This window comes from Equus quagga, chromosome 1, assembly GCF_021613505.1.
Source record: "Equus quagga isolate Etosha38 chromosome 1, UCLA_HA_Equagga_1.0, whole genome shotgun sequence".
Classification (NCBI taxonomy): Eukaryota; Metazoa; Chordata; class Mammalia; order Perissodactyla; family Equidae; genus Equus; species Equus quagga.
Genome location: NC_060267.1, coordinates 115,206,425 through 115,223,360, shown reverse-complemented (window position 1 = coordinate 115,223,360; position 16,936 = coordinate 115,206,425).

Below are 16,936 nucleotides of genomic sequence, written 5' to 3'. Positions count from 1 at the left end.
ATAGGTAACGAAGAAGTAAAACTCTCGTTGTTTGCAGACGACATGATCTTATACATAGAAAACCCCAAAGAATCCACAGAAAAACTATTAGAAATAATCAACAACTACAGCAAAGTAGCAGGGTATAAAATTAATGTGCATAAATCAGTAGCATTTCTATACACTAACAATAAACTAACAGAAAAAGAACTCAAGAACTCTATCCCATTCACAATCGCAACGAAAAGAATAAAATACCTTGGGATAAACTTAACCAAGGAAGTGAAGGATCTATACAATGAAAACTACAAGACTTTCTTGAAAGAAATAGGCGATGACATAAAGAGATGGAAAAACATTCCTTGCACATGGATTGGAAGAATAAACATAGTTAAAATGTCCATACTACCTAAAGCAATATACAGATTCAATGCTATCCCAATCAGAATCCCAAGAACATTCTTCACAGAAATTGAACAAACAATCCTAAAATTCATATGGGGGAACAAAAGACTGCGAATTGCTAAAGCAATCCTGAGCAAGAAAAACAAAGCCGGCGGAATCACAATCCCCAATTTCAAAACATACTACAAAGCTACAGTGATCAAAACAGCATGGTACTGGTACAAAAACAGGTCCACAGATCAATGGAACAGAATTGAAAGCCCAGAGATAAAACCACACATCTATGGACAGCTAATCTTCGACAAAGGAGCAGAGGGCCTACAATGGAGAAAAGAAAGTCTCTTCAACAAATGGTGCTGGGAAAACTGGACAGCCACATGCAAAAGATTGAAAATTGACCATTCTTTTTCACCACACACCAAAATAAACTCAAAATGGATCAAAGACCTAAAGATTAGGCCTGAGACAATAAGTCTTTTGGAAGAGAATATAGGCAGTACACTCTTTGACATCAGTTTCAAAAGAATCTTTTCGGACACCGTAACTCCTCAGTTGAGGGAAACAATAGAAAGAATAAACAAATGGGACTTCATCAGACTAAAGAGCTTCTTCAAGGCAAGGGAAAACAGGATTGAAACAAAAAAACAGCTCACTAATTGGGAAAAAGTATTTACAAGCCACTTATCCGACAAAGGGTTAATCTCCATAATATACAAAGAACTCACACTGCTTAACAACAAAAAAACAAACAACCCGATCAAAAAATGGGCAGAGGACATGAACAGACATTTCTCAAAAGAAGATATGAATATGGCCAATAGACACATGAAAAGATGTTCATCATCGCTAATCATCAGGGAAATGCAAATCAAAACTACACTAAGATATCACCTTACCCCCGTTAGATTGGCAAAAACATCCAAAACCAAGAACGACAAATGTTGGAGAGGTTGTGGAGAAAGAGGAACCCTCATACACTGTTGGTGGGAATGCAAACTGGTACAGCCACTATGGAAAACAGTATGGAGATTTCTCAAAAAGTTAAAAATAGAAATACCCTATGACCCAGCCATCCCATTACTGGGAATCTATCCTAAGAACCTGATATCAGATATCTCAAGAGTCCGTTGCACCCCTATGTTCATCGCAGCATTATTTACAATAGCCAAGATGTGGAACCAGCCTACATGCCCAGAAACTGATGATTGGATAAAGAAGATGTGGTATATATACACAATGGAATACTACTCAGCCATAAAAAAAGACGAAATTGGCCCATTCACAACAAAGTGGATGGACCTCGAGGGCATTATGTTAAGCGAAATAAGTCAGTCAGAGAAAGACGAACTCTATATGACTCCACTCATAGGTGGAAATTAGTATATTGAGAAGGAGATCTGATCGGTGGTTACCAGGGAAAAGGGGGGGTGGGGGGAGGGTACGGAGGGGGAAGTGGTGTACCCACAACATGACTAACAAAAATGTACAACTGAAATCTCACAAGGTTGTAATCTATCATAACATTAATAAAAAAAAATAAATAAAATAAAATAAAATGCAGAAATTGATCCAAATAAAAAAAAAAGAATTTAATTGAATAAAAGATATTAATTGAGCTTTAAAAAAAAAAAAAAAGAAAAGAGTTGGCAAGCCAGTAATGGCGACTTTCTACAATGGAGTAATTTCAAGTTTCCATAAATTCTTGAGGCTCTCAAAACAAATCCAGTCTTGTACATTTGGGTCAAAGATCAGAAAGGAATCTGAGAGGGAAACTTCACCATTAATTCGACTGTATCTGGTTCCGGGGTGCTCTCTGTACCTTTAGAGAGCTGGAGAGGTGACAGCCAGATTAGGCTTCTTAGATTTGGGAAGCAGCCATCTCAAAGATTCAACTACATAAAAATGTCAACAATATTTTGAAAGTTGTCTCATACATAAGCATACGACATAATAATGAATGCATAAGAATTTATCATCACCATATGTTTTTATATAGTCATGGGCTTTCAAGATGTTCTAAGGCAGCACTAATACAGATATCCAGGGGAATGTCTTAGTCAAGTCTTTGACAGATTTTCTTCCTGTCCCTGTTGGCTAAATTCTTCATGTGTAAATTAGTTTAAATTTAACCACTTTTCACCATTTAGTCCTTAGAGAAACAATTGGTGTATGTCATAAAAAGCTCCCTAAATTTGAAGCTAATAATCTAAAAATCTCTAACACTTTCTCTTTCCTTTCTTTCTCATTTATTCAAATCATTAAACACCTGTATGAGGTACTAGGCTAGGTACCAGGGCTATAGATGAACAAAATGGCACAAATAATATGAGGGAAAATTACAGGCTTCCAGGAGAGGGTAGAGGAGTGGGTCAAATTTGAATGGGGGAGTAATATAGGAAGAAGAAAAGTATGAGAGAAGGCTTTGACTTGGGAAGCTATTTCTTGTAGTGGAGAAAGAGGAGACCATGGCTGGAGCAGAGAGGGTGGGGGGGAAGAGGATAGAGGCCACAGCATTCATGACCTTGTTGAAGAATGGGACTTTATCTTAAGAAAAATAGAAAAGACTTGAAGAGTTACAAGTTAGGTGTGGTATGAGCAGATGCAATGTTTAAAAAGATCTCTGGCCCCAGTGTGGAGGTTGGATTGGAGAGGACTGACATGGGACACAACCAACTATTGCAGCATTTCACGCCAGAGGGGATGGTGGCTTGAACTAAAATGATGGCAGTCAACGTGGAAAAACAGGGGCAGTTTTGATATACATTCAGAAAGTAAAGTAATCAAGATAATTTTGTGGTGAAGTGAATGTGGGGAATTGAAGTAGAGGGAATTATCAAGGATAGAGTTGTGGTATCACTTCCTCCAAGTTCAGGGACAGGGGAGATCAAGAGTTCATTTTCTGTTGAGATACCTGTGAGCATTTACAAGGAGACCTCACAGGTGTGGAAGTCTCTCTGTACAAGTCTGGAGTCCAGAAAAAATGAACTTTTAATCATTTGGTCACTAATATCCATAGAAATGATATAGACTAGTGATTAATTTAGGCTTTAGATTCAAAGGCCTGAGTGTAGGGCCAAAGAGATCATGAATCCTCAGAGAAAGACTTTGATCCAGTCTAGGAACTGCTTTTATTTTTTTTAGTGGTTTTCTGGTTCCAGTTCATGAGTATCCACATCATAGACTTGATCGTATGGTTGACTTGGTCTATATCTTGAAACCAAAAGAAATAAACATGGTGGGTTTCCATTTAGCTCTGCCCAGATGACTCACTGACCAGAGGCTAGGCAAGGAGGCTAAACTCAAAGGGATCAATAATCAAAACAAACAGTAGCTCCATCTCGCTCTGAAGACTTCTTTATCTATACATGTATTATTTTTTTACTCTAATTGCTTGTCACTGTAGTTCATGATTTCTATGAGATTAAACCCTATGATAAATAGCTCTGATTCTAGCAGCAATCACCTCTGTAACAATGCCACGCCCTAACCACTTTGCTCAGATGTCAGCAGCCGAGCCAGTGAGTCCTGTGTATGATATCTGCATTTTCATTGCACTTTGAGGCAATAAGACAAATTCTCAGAATATTAACTCAGTAGCAAAAAGAATCTATTACATGCAAAAAAATCATTACGTTGTTCATATTCCTACACAGACTTTGCTTTTCCCTGTACCAGCCTGGGAGATATTCTCTCCTTCAGCTGCAGTAGAGTACAACTTCATAGCAAAGTCACATTTGGAAAAAGAGTGTCTTAATGTAAATTACTAAACTGGCAATGATTAATAAAAGAATGTTTCTCTAATATAGAGGATAATTTTCCTTCTATTTTAAGATGATTGGAAGAACTCATTATGCCTTCTGCCTCTTCACACCTAAGACCTATACTTTATTGAAAGTGTACTTTCAATACTTTATTGAAAAGCTACTATATAGTTACTATCCGTTATGGTAAATTCTTTGCAGTGCGTTATAACTTAATCCTCAGCCACTTTAAGAGGCAAGATATACATAAGACTTTCATATTATATATAAATATATATTTTATGTTATAAATATAAATATATTCATTTACTTATTTTAACAGTCAAGGAGGTTGAAGCTTAATTTATGCTAAAGTGAAATGTCCCAGGTCATCCAGCTGGTAAGTAGCATTTCTAAGACTTCAACCTTAGAAGATGTGATCTTCAACCTGAGCTCTTGACCGCTAAAAACAGGATACTTTTGGAACCTTTCTTGCCTTTGTAAGATTTCACAATACTCATGGCATTGTTTGCCTCAATGAAATTAAAGATTCGAATGAAATACCAAAATTTGAAAGACCATCTTCATAAAGCTTTCATGTGTGATCTTTGGTATGTTGAGACAGATGTGGCTTGGTCTCCAAAGATGAATCATTTTCTCAGAGTACATGCAACTACTGAGAATTACAGCAACTTGTTCGGCAGCAGCATCTACTTGCAGTGAAATACTTGTCTTTAAAAATGATCAGTTCTCCCAGATACTCAGTTCATTTTCCAACTGTAAATTATTTAGAACAGCTATCACCTATGCAGTTCAATAAATCCTATGGACTATTTCTCATGATATCATATTTATATGAGAATGTGAAAAAATCTCCATCTTTTCCGTCAAAATGAAATGTAGCAAAGCTGCTGAAAACTTGTATTAAAGCACTGGAATTATGTTTCTCAAAATAATCAGGAAATAGTCAAATAGAGTCTCTTTGTATATGAATGAAACTGATTTAGAGTCTAACTTATATTTGCGAGCCACAAACCAACGGCATAACAGGTTACAAGATGTCTTCTTGTTTTAACGTGAAAACCATACCACTCACTGTGTGCATGTTGTTTCAATGCACATCACTTCCTTAATGAGTTCTGAGTAATAAAAAGAGAATTATACTAGAAATTTCACATGGAATTATGCAATGTAATGAACAGAGTTTGCATAAGGTTTCTCTTCTATCCAGGAGATGAAGTGTGTAATTCACTAAAATCCTGGATATTAACAGCTCCTATATCTGGACTGAACAGACCTAGCTATAAATGAAAATTTCATATAGTCTAGTTTAAAACATTGTTCTCATAAGAACTTGGGAGAGGAAGAAGGTAATATTTTTACTTCGACTTATGCTTTACCCTATGTGGACATGCTAAGGATGGTTGGACTTTTTCTTTTTTACATAAAACACAAGAAATAAGCCTAAAGGGCATCGTTCATTTTACCTGACACACAGTGATTTGAGCCTCTTCTTAGGAGTCATCTCCCCCTTCGCTTAATCAGGATCTTTATGTCCCAAAGCAAGCATGTTGAAATGTCGTAAAAGTCCTTCCTTATCCGCCTAAGAGAATATTGTCCGGTTAAGTTCTATAGAGCTTTGTCTTTGAAAGCACATTCTAGAAACACAGTTTAGCAAGGTCTTTATGAAGTACATAATCTTTAGATCTTTGGGTGTTTGACAAGTGAAGAAAGTTAAGAAGTAAATCATTTCTCAGATAAATCAGCCAGCAAATCTCAAATATCAGTTCCTGTTAAGTGAACCCTGTAATTCTATCTCATAGTTCTTGCTAATAAGAAATTGCATACATCATTGAAATGAAAATAACTTTTCAAAAATCTGGGGTTCTTTGAGATTGGTGTATATGTATGTTTTTGGAAATGAACTCTGTGCATTAATATTATATTCATTTTCCTAATTTCTGTTCTATACTAACACCCTTGGAGACAAAGAAGACTTCAGTAATTGGGAGACTTAAACAAGCAGAAAATAGGATATTCTAGAACTCCAGATATAACGGTCCTTTCAGCTTGCTTCCAAGATCAACTAATTAGCCTCTCTTTCCTGATGACTAAATTTACCATGGTATTCCCTTCTGAAACAACTCAGGCCTAAAGTCATCAGGTGGAGATGAGCAAGGTAGGTGTCCAGGTGGGGGTTCAGGGGCTGGGAAGCACAAGGGTGAGCAGAGATCAGATGATGAGAGATGAGGAGGAGTCTTCACGAGTATGGCACAGGGTGTCCAAGTCTAAGCAAGGTATGTAGGGCTACCTACTGTGGGGTGTGAGAGCCCAAGAGGGGTTGGGATAGTGTCCATGTGGGAGATGGTCTGTCACAGGGGTGTCTGAGCCGGAGCAGAGTGAAGTTGCCATCCACATGGGAAAGCAGCCTGGCTCAGGGTTTCAGGGCCTTTGGGGTGCGAGGAAGCCATCTGTGCAGGGATAGAATGTGGAGGGGTGGTGGTCGGGGGGTAGTGCTCAGTACAAGGTATGGGACGTAGACAGGAAGAGGAAATGTGGTGCGGGTGTTGGCAGGTGATGGTGGCAATTCTAACTTAGTCACACACAGGGAGATTGATTAAATAAGTAAACATCTTAAGGGACATGGGACATGGGTTTTTCATTGTCAGAGAAAGCAGTCACAAACCAAAATGCCGGAGACTAAGCAGGCATTCAGTGACCCTATTTTATGGAAGGGCAATGCGGAGGCACTGGGATAGTTTTAATATCTGATTCCTCGAGTAAGAGAAACTATATTGCTGGCTGAGAGATGAGTCTCAGGTGAGTCCTTAGATTTTCTTGAGACCTGGTACGTAATTATGCATCATAGGCTTAAAGACATGAATTAAAGGCCCAATTCACCCACATGGAGACTGAGAAGCCTTAAACCTATGAAGGGCTACTATGTGGGATAAACTGGACTAACTGATAATGGTGGGGACAGGGGATCCTTCTCCTCCATAAGATATAGATGACCAAGCTACCGTGCCTCGTGGGACTAGCACCGGAAAAGGAAGAACGCGTGATACAGCTCACATGAACCCGAGGTTATCAGATGTTGAACTATGATACATGCTTTACAAGTTTTGTCTCAGCTCTCACAGCAACCCATCACGGGTATTGGTAATAGGATATTATAAGACCATTTTTCAAATAAACAATGCAAAATTTAGAATTTAAGTACACTACTAGTTGAGACCTTGGGCAAGTATATTACAAGATTAAAGATCTTAGTCTGTCAGATTTTGAGCTCTTACTTTTAGCCTTTATACTCTCCCCCTAAAATGAAATAAAAGTAATCTAGATATGGTAGCTTCTCTGATGTTGCACCATTCCAAAACTTCAATGAGTATGTTACTATCTTATCAGTACACATTAGCATTGTCTCTTCTAAGAGAAAAATAGTGAGGAATTGTTTATGACTCTAAGATAACGAAGTGTTTTCTAAAGTGATGAGTTAGTCCTTTTATCCCAATGATGACAATTTATACATTTTATATATAAAGTGAGTTTAATTCTTCTTTCTCTTGTTTCTGATAGCTTTTACTCATGGTGCCTTCTTCCCTTACGTGTTTATTGGTTTTTAATTGCCTGCTGCCATTTTGCTTGTAAACTTACATATGAAACTTCTTGAGGCATGGGATGAAATAGACATCTCTTGGGAGAATTTACCATCTGGTTCTGGCACAGATCTGGAATGTACTACTACATTGTAAACGCTTACATCTAAATTCCTGACTTGAAGTGTTTTTGGACTGGCCATATAGTGTGAATTTATGTTGCAAACTTGTGCAAATGTCAGCTTGTGCTTACATATTTTCAGGGGAGATATTTTACTCCTTCAGTCAGTAGCAAGATTGGAGATAGGCCATTTCCCTATTTTTACCTGGGTACACAGTTATTTCTAATTCATCCTTAAACATGAAGAGTATAGCACTTTTGAGTCCCAGCTATAAGAAGAAGATCTCTGCTTTGACTTTCCCATTTTGGCACAGCCTTAGGATTTTTTTCTTCTGTACCAGCACCCACTCCAGTCCTGTGAAATATCAAAAAATGATACACAGTAGAACTGTGATTCACACATGCCCTCAAGCTGAAGGCTGGCTTCAGTGTCCGATTACTCTAGGGTTCTTGCCTTCACTCAGCTATCGCTCTAAGTTCTTTATTTTCTTGCCAGACTACACGTGCATTTCTTTTCTTTTCCATTTTGTTTATTGTTTTCAGAAGAAAGGTCGGTCCTAGGCGCTCATCTGCCACATTGGTAGAAAGGGAACCTAGAGGATAAGTTCGTCATTATTCATTCAATTATTTAAACTTTAGAGTTTGGAGTTATGCATTGCTAAAATTCATTTGAGGGAAAAACTACTACAGATGACATGGATTATCTCATCACTTTAAATTTAAAGAGGAAATTGAACATAGTCTAATCTTTACCCATTAATGTATTTCTTTTCTTTTTATTGAGATCAATAATTTTCTTTCAGTATTTTAAGGGATAATGACTTACTGACAGGTCCACATGGAAATTTACATTCTACTATGCTAGTTTCAATACTAAAAAAGCTGTATTACCTGGTGAGTGACATAATCTCCCTGGACTACAGTTGCAAGAAGCTAGTGACCTCAAAAGGAAAGTTTTGTGTTTCTTATAACTACTTAATCATGGATAGGAACAATATATAGATGTAAAGATTAAGTCACAAAGAGGCTGTTCTGGGACTAAAATCCCATTTGTAACCATAAGATCCTTGAGTGTGTTGATTTTAAATCAATGCATAATTTCATAGCAGACACTCTCTACTTGTAATTCTGGTGTCATTAAGTCTCACAAGACCTGATCTAAAGTTGATAATGCTTATTACATTAAAACTTACCAATGCCACTCGGAAAAATTAAACTATGTTAGATAATTAAAATATGCAGCGTTTAATGTGGTGCTTCAAATTATTACAGATACTTGACACGTATACACGGGATTCAACAACTTGTCTTTTGGAATTCAGTGAGTGGAGCGGCTTCTTCTAGTCTTATGTATCATCTTGAACTTCAGAAAGGAAATACATTGGAATGCAACCTGAGTAACCCCACAGTTTATTTTTACTTCTATTTATTTTGTATGAAATATAGGTTTTTAATAATCACAAAGTCAAATCCTCTCATTTTAGTCCTGATAAAAGCAGGAAACAAATTTCCTCTTGTTTAGCTAAGTCCTAATAAAAACTGGAAGGAGTGATGCTTAGCAAATGCACAAATATTTGCTTGTGAATTTTACATAAATGTTGCACTTGATTCAGTCAAGATCCTCCATTGATTGGTTATGACGAAGCTCACATATCCAGTAATCATATCAAAAAATTTGTTTTGAGATAATAGTGTTGCCTGGCACAGTGTCTAGCACGTAAGAGCATTAGCATTTAATCAAATATGTGTGGAATAAATCAATCACTGAATGAATAAACTGTATAAGGGGTTTATACATTTAAAATAGCTCAATAAATATCTAATAGCACATTATCGTTCATCCTATTAACTCATCAAAAATAGCTGGTGTAGGTCAGAGCTTTTACATCTGTGGATGGACTCAAGAGAGTTCTCATGCCCTGGGAAATTATGTGCAAAATTAGGAGTTAAACGCCTAAATGTACTTTTCTGTCCTAGGGAAATGATCATTGCTTCCAGAAGATTCTTAAATTGCCTGAGATGAATAAAGGTTAAATATCACTATCTTAAAAGTGGATTTATTATTTCAGATCAAGTTATTTCTCTAATCAACATGGTGGTCTTTTACTAGAACAACAAGAAAAAACACCCTGACATAGCCAAGATTTGGGATTTCAAGAGAACAAAAGCATTATTAGGCTCAGTCATTCACTTCCTAACGTAAGAAAACCTCACAAGAGCATAAACTCTACAAGGGCAGGAATTTCTTTTGCCTTGTTTACTGGCTATATTTCCTGGCACCTAGAGTGGCACCTGGCTTATAAAAGGTGGTCAACTTTTGTTCAGTAAATGAGTTAAAATACCAATGAACATCACTTTAAAACAAAAAAAAGAAGAGGTAAACTGGTTATATTATGACACTTCAGTGATCTATCATTATAAATACTTAATAAACTCAAAGTAAAGGATGCAAAATTCAATATCCTCAAAAATACCAAGTTATATATATTTTAAATTTTATGTGAGAGTTACTTTACAGCTCAGATTTTGGAGATGGCCTTAATAATTAACTTCAGAAATATCTGAAGCTATTTTTAAGATGGCCTATCATAATTTTTAAAGATCTTCTTGGTGTATGGTGAAAAATAGGACTTTCCCCAACTAAATCCCTATTTAGAATATCTCGGATGTTATATTCAGGTTTGAAATAAAAACTTGAGTCATTTTCTGGTTGCTCTATTGAATGGTCTCATGTGAGAGTCAAGCTAAGGGTCACACAATTTATTTTATTCATCCATTGAAAACCTAGTGTGCACTATGAGCACAATGTGTTAGTGAAAAAGACAGATACCAACAGAGCTTCCATTCTGCAAGGGAAAACAGAGAGATCCAGGCCTTTCATTTGTGTTTCCTTCCAAAAGAATCAAATCACAAATTATTAGATAACGAGACAAAATGAACCAAAGCAAAAAAAAAAAATCAACAACTAACAGTGAGTAATACATTACTCATTATATCTACATTTACGTGCTAATGAAAATTTAAACCTAAAAGAGCACTTAGGGATGATCTACTCCCACATTTATTTGACAGATGGGAAACCCAAGACCAAAGAAGTAAATTGGCTTGTCTTGAATAAAAGAGGTAAGCCAAAAAGTCAGACTTTAGGATGGACAGATATCCATGTTTTCTGACAACCATCTCAGAAGATATTTCTCAATAGAATGAGAACCCACTTGCTCCCCAACATAGTTAATGAATGAGTGCTTGTTGAATTCATTAATTAGCTCCATTTTATTTCACATATAAAGAAAAAGACATATCATAAGGCGCTAAAAATCTCAGAGTAGTTAAGAACTAAGATGTAGGTCTTGTGTGTACTGATGGGTGAATATTTCTTAGCCGGTATGCTAGTGGTTCTTTTATTAGAGAACTCCCTCAATAAAAATCAAACTGTAGGTAAATGGCTATCCCAATAAAAAGTTGATGGGAATATTTTGGTACATCATTTTGGAGGGCCATTTGACAATATCTATCCACATCAAATATGATATATCTCTTGACCTTGCAATCTTATTTCTAGAACCCAAGCCTACAGATATGCACACAAACTGGCCAGGATACTTATAATAGAGATACTGTAATAGGGAGGAAAAAAGATAAATGGTTAACTTTACTCAATTTTTAGGATTACAGAAAAGTGATCATTTTAAAAGTTTCTGTATAAATTTTAGTTCCAGCATCTCGGATGCATACGATATATAGTAGGAACACAATAAAATTTAGTTTAATTTTCAAAAGCACAGAACCTGACATAACACTTTGTACATAGAATTTCAATACATGTTCTCAATCAATTCATTCTACCCTAAAAGTACTCCGTCAGCCTTTTGAGAGGCACCACAGTGTAATGGTTGAGGGCCAGTGTCAAACATTGGTGTCAAACATCTAGATACTTATCTAGGCTCTAACACTTAACCACTCAAAACCTGTCTTTCTTTTGTTTCTCTTTGTAAAGCTGGAATAATAGCACCAACCTCACTAGACTGGTTTCAGCCATTATCCTAACATTAGAGGCACATGGATGGCCATGACCACCATCATCTGTAGATGCACACAGGAGTTGTATACTCCAAGCATCATTTTTGTTGTCTAGGAAATAGTTAAAATACTGGCTCCATTTTATTGGGTTGTAATGGAGCTCAAGGGAAACATTGACTACAATAGTACTTTGGGTTTCATGTACTATAAAGAAGTATTATTAAAAAACTGTATTTTAACAGAAATCCTGAAAATCCTTAATTGAAGTATATGTCTAATATGATAACTACAATGAATTGTGACAGGGCTATTGGAGAAAACAGTCTTTAGTAATAACAAATCTATTTAAAAGAAAAATATACTAATATATCATGTTCCTACTATAGAGAAATTCTAAAATTATAATAGTATGTAGAGTAAAAAGTCAACATTCCTTCCTTCCCTCGCCAAGTACAACCATTTATTATGTTTGGTGTAGTTTTTTAGGCAAATGCAAACATTGACTAATATTGGGCTTTATGTTTTAAAAAGGGACAATAGTTCGTGTTTTGCTTTGCAATTGTACCTTCTATAGCCCCTCAAATTACGTGACAAACATCTAGAATTTGACAATCTATAACGTGCCAACTAGTGTATATTCTTGTGACTGCACAGCTCCAAAAGGAAGCAGATTTAATTTTATTTAGACCAGGAATCAGCAGTTTTCTTTCCCTAAAGGGCCAGATAGTAAATGTTTTCGACTTTGAGGGCTGTGTGGTCTCTGCTGCAACTCCTCAACTCTGCCAGTGAAGCATGAAAGCCACCAAAGACAAGATGTAAACAAATAGGAATGGATGTGTTCCAATAAAACTTTATTTACAAAAACAGGCTGTGGGCCAGACTTCACCTAGGGGTCATCTTTGCAGAGCCTTGCTTTAGATCACTTTTTAGCATCCAGCACCAGTGCCGTAGTACTGTAAGCCAGACAGCATCTACAGGAATTTTATAGCCTTGTGTAAACTCACGCAAATGGGAGATTCCATGCGCGACCATTAATTTTTAAAGGCACACAATTGTCAAATGGTGAGTTAACCACAGTCTCAGGGCAAATGAAAGGCATCTTGAATAAAACTGGTGTCCATGGATACAATCCTATCAGAGAAAGCGTTACTTTATAAAGAGAAAGTAGCACATTAGTTACTCTTCATTAAATGAAAAAACAAAAGCTACTCAGGAAATATTAAAAGTATGTGCAGATTGAGTGAAAAAGAGAAAGAGATGAGCTGTGGCAGCAAAAAGAACCATTTCAGTGCATTTTATTGATCATTAACCTTTTGCTTTAGGAGACATTTGAAAACAACAGAGAAGCGTGTTATTGGTTTGGCATGAAACCTCTAATGATGCATGAGAATACATGCTCAAAAATGTCAAAGGTCACTAGAGAAATCACGTATTGGTAACTAAAATGTTTTTGATATTGTGTTATACAGAAGTAAAAGGGCAATAAGCTGACTTCTCTTGTAATGCTGGCTTGGGGAACTTTTGTGATATTTAGTAAAGTTAAAACTGAATGTAGTTCAATATAATCTTGGCCTTCTCCTTTCTAGACACCATCAGATAAGACTGATTGATGAAATAGCAATGTCATGGACATATTTCTTATGTATGCATTAAAAATGTCAAGGATTAACCAAAATAGTTATATTAATGGTAGTTCAACAAGCTACCAGTATGGACTGTCAAAAATTGGAGGACCCACTCATAGATACAGGCAATCTTAGATATATAAAGCATTCCCTGATTTTACTCATTCCGTAATTACAAACACCAAAAATATGTCCATGAGTGGTATCTTGGCTACAAGAAATATTAGGATAAATTTGATTGAGCTTATTTTTTTTCCCAGAACAAAAAAGTGTACAAATAAGCTTGAGAAGGATTTGAAAAATATGCAAAGTTTTGTAGGATTACTTACCTTTTATACATCACCAAATAAACATTGGTATGCTAAAAAAATCCTACTACACTTAGAGCATTATACATTTACGACCTCATCTTAATTTCTTAGGCTGCTGTATTTGGAAAATAATTCAACAATAGCTTTTAAAATAAACTCAATTTGTAAAATTAAGCTCTGCAGGGGTATTAATTTGATGAAGATAAAAATGAACTATAGATCAAAAATATTAACTTGTTATAAGGATAGATTTCTTGATTTTTATTGACAATGATATACAATCTACCTGAAGAGAAGACAACGTTTATAATGTGTGGTATAAATAAAAAGGCCAAATACACATTAGAAGAAGAAATCTTCATGCATTATCCTGAAGGGATAGTTGGAATGATCTAAAATGAGTTGGCCTGTGGTTTTAATTTAGGTGATCAAGCAAAAACAAAACAAAAACAAAGTAAGAAGTCATCCTTTGTTTCTAGTTTCCCAACTCCTCCCACATCGAATTCATCAATATGAATATTGAAGCTACCTCCAAAATCTCAGGGGTGTTCCCATTCCTCTCTATCATACTTCCTCCACTCAGCCCACCCACTGGACATTCTCATTGGGACAATCAAACTAACCTCCAAACTGATCTCCCCACCTCAATTGATTTGACACACAGTGGCCATTAAATTGAAACAAACTGGTAATTCTTCTACTTAAACATTACATTGCTTCCCATTTTACTGCATATAAAATCAAACTTCCCTCTCACGACCTACAAGTCAACAAGATGTTGTCCACTTCATCTGATAACATTTTGTCTGATCCAGACTCTTCTTGCCTCAAAGCTTTTGATCTAATGATTTCTCTGTTTGGAAAGCTAGAGTCTTGCCTACTTTTCTGGTTAGAAATTCTCATCTTTTAACTCTTTGCTCAAATCTCCTACTTCCCCTAACTTTTCACTTGATAAGTCTTCCTTTCCTCTCATTGTCATTATTAATCCACTCACTGTTTACTTCCTTCACAGTCTGTAGTTACTCAGTTCATTTTTTGATCACTTCCTTTTTTTTTTTGGAGGAAGATTAGCCCTGAGCTAACTGCTGCCAATCCTACTCTTTTTTGCTGAGGAAGACTGGCCCTGAGCTGACATCTGTGTCCATCTTCCTCTACTTTATATGTGGGGCACCTATTACAGCATGGCTTGCCAAGCAGTGCCATGTCCACACCAGGGATCCAAACTGGCGAACTCCGGGCCACTGAAGTGGAACGTGCAAACTTAACAGCTGCGCCACCAGGCCGGCCCCTGATCATTTTCTTTTTTTTTGTTTTTTTTTGTTTTTTGTAAGGATTGGCACCTGGCCTAACAACTGTTGCCAATCTTTTTTTTTTTTTTTCTGCTTTATTTCCCACCCCCCCCCCCCCCCCCCCCGCCCCGCCAGCAGGGAGATAGTTGTATATCTTAGTTGCAGGTCCTTCTAGTTGTGGCATGATCACTTTCTTAATGCTTATTACTTCTTGTAGAATGGGAGATCCATGAGAAGAGAGGTATTGCTTTTCTTGCTAACTGCTGTATCCCAGTGTGTAGCATGGAGATCCACCCAGAACAGATAATCAGAGGTTAGTTAATAAATGAGACATACATGAAGGATGAAAGTTCTGCAGATCAAGAATAAAATGACAACAATATAAGGTACACACCCAAATAGATGTTTTATAATTAAAGTCTCATGTCCTTTTAGGCATTTCTTGAAAATAACATAATTAGGAGGTTAAATATAGATATATGAGGTAGGGAAAATATTATAGTAATAAAAATTTTAAAAACCCCTTCTGTTTATGCTGAAAAAACACAAGACAGTTTAAGAACAGAATGACTTTATGTAACTGATTTCCTGTCCCCAAACTCAACAGGAGCCTGATCTGTAGCATTTCTCTATCAAATGTCAAGTCTCAGTTAACAACTATTTATTGAGTTCCTATCTACACCAGACTATGCTATGTTCTTTCCATGTATTCTCTGTTAATCCTCACAACCATCTTGAGTTGCTAGACTATTATCCTCATTTTGAAGATTTGGGAATCTAGAATCTTTTATCTCAACAGGCCATAGAAATAAGAATATTTCAGCAAATCATCTGCTGGGCTGATGGAAAAAAGTCACTGCAGGTTTTACTGCTGTGCTTAATCATTTATGAATCTTAGTTTGCTGGAGAACAGAGAGACTGTGGAGAGCTCCGTCAATTAAGAGGAAGGACATTTCATGTCTTTGCCCATGATTCATGCAGAAACGTCAGTTACTGGAGATGGGTATAGGAAGCAACAGGAATGAGAGGATTACATCTTACGGAAAGATGGGAGAGAATGATGCAGAACTCTCACTCATTAATTCATTTATTTATTCATTGCCTACCAATTACCAAGCAGGGTACCATATGCTAGAGATACAAAGATGAATAAAATGCCTTCCTTGCCTGAGACACAGTTACTGTCATTTGACTAGAGAGACAAGTAAACCAAAAAATATGCTCTGATATCTTCTTTAATAGATGGTATTTATAGAATATTTTTCAAGAGTTAAATATACACCTAACTTCTGAGCAAATAGAACAGTGTGAAATAAATCAACATCAGATGCTTATATAAGACAGTGGAGAAACATTAAAAGCACAATTCATTAAACAAATAAGGACTACACATCTCAGTATATAGATATATAACAGAAAAAAATTTCAGAATGAAATAGAAAAATTCATGTTACTGTGAAACAAGAAAATGTATTTACTTAAAGTTTGGCTGTTTTCAAACTTATCCTGCACCCTCAAATCATATAATATTGTTATTTATTTTAGATATAAAGCTGTCAGATTAACGTTTGTTCTCATGTAAAACTTCATCTTTGATTGTCTGAAGTTAATTCCTAAGTGCCACTGCCTGACAGATGGTTTCAACTTTTACATCCTCACAATAAAGAGACAAGTCTACCCTTTTCAGGAAAACTAGGTAAATTAGATTTCCAATAATTCTCAAGGATCAAATTAGCATCTAGACTAGATGGTTATCAAATGTCCAGCATATCTATGCAATATATCTGACAGTCAATTGTCTTGCAAATCAATTGACATTTTTACACTGACAAGTCAAATTTAAAGCA